The sequence below is a fragment of the Colobus angolensis genome, unplaced genomic scaffold, assembly GCF_000951035.1.
Source record: "Colobus angolensis palliatus isolate OR3802 unplaced genomic scaffold, Cang.pa_1.0 Scaffold6898, whole genome shotgun sequence".
Taxonomy (NCBI): domain Eukaryota; kingdom Metazoa; phylum Chordata; class Mammalia; order Primates; family Cercopithecidae; genus Colobus; species Colobus angolensis.
In genome coordinates this window covers 205-1,035 of record NW_012120596.1, presented here as the reverse complement: position 1 = coordinate 1,035, position 831 = coordinate 205, and the positions used below count along the sequence as shown (strand labels likewise).

The 831-nt window shown below is 44.2% G+C and overlaps 1 pseudogene; it reads left to right on the top strand.

The window, feature by feature from the left end:
- The first annotated feature begins 167 nt into the window (after positions 1-167).
- On the top strand, positions 168-510 carry LOC105500782 (annotated as a pseudogene).
- The last annotated feature ends 321 nt before the right edge of the window (positions 511-831 follow it).

Genomic DNA, 831 nt, shown 5'->3' with positions numbered 1-831 from the left:
TCCCAGCTACTTGGGAGGCTGAGGCAGGAGAATGGCGTAAACCCGGGGGGTGGAGCTTGCAGTGAGCTGAGGTCTGGCCACTGCACTCCAGCCTGGGCGACAGAGCGAGACTCCGTCTCAAAAATAAAATAAAATAAAATAAAAATAAAAAAATAAAAATATACAAGTCCTTTCTGTGCTGATAACACTCACGCAAACGGTCAACGTTCCTACAACTCGTTGGACTCCTGTAAGAAGTGTGGCAAGCACCAACCCCACAAAGTGACACAGTACAAGAGGGGCAAGGATTCTCTGTATGCCCGGGGAAAGCGGCGTTATGACAGGAAGCAGAGTGGCTATGGTGGGCAGACTAAGCTGACTTTCCGGAAAAAGGCTGAAACCACAAAGACTGTGCTAAGGCTTGAGTGCGTTGAGCCCAATTGCAGATCTAAGAGAATGCTGGCTATTAAAAGATGCAAGCATTTTGAACTGGGAGAAGATAAGAGAAAGGGCCAAGTGATCCAGTTCTAAGTGTAATATTTTGTTTTATTATGAAGACAATAACATCTTGAGTTTACGTTCACTTCAAAAAACATATATATGTACAAGTCAATGGAAGGGGACATGAAGGAACTCCGGAGGTGCTGTTTATCTCAAATTTCCTGACCTGCGTGTGTTCTGTTTGTGAAAATTCACTTAACTATAATGATACATAAATTTTTTTTTCTTTTCTTTTCTTTTTTTGAGACAGAGTTTTGCTCTTGTTACCCAGGCTGGAGTGCAATGGCGCCATCTCAGCTCACTGCCATCTCTGCTTCCTGGGTTCAAGTGATTCTCGTGCCTCAGCCTCCC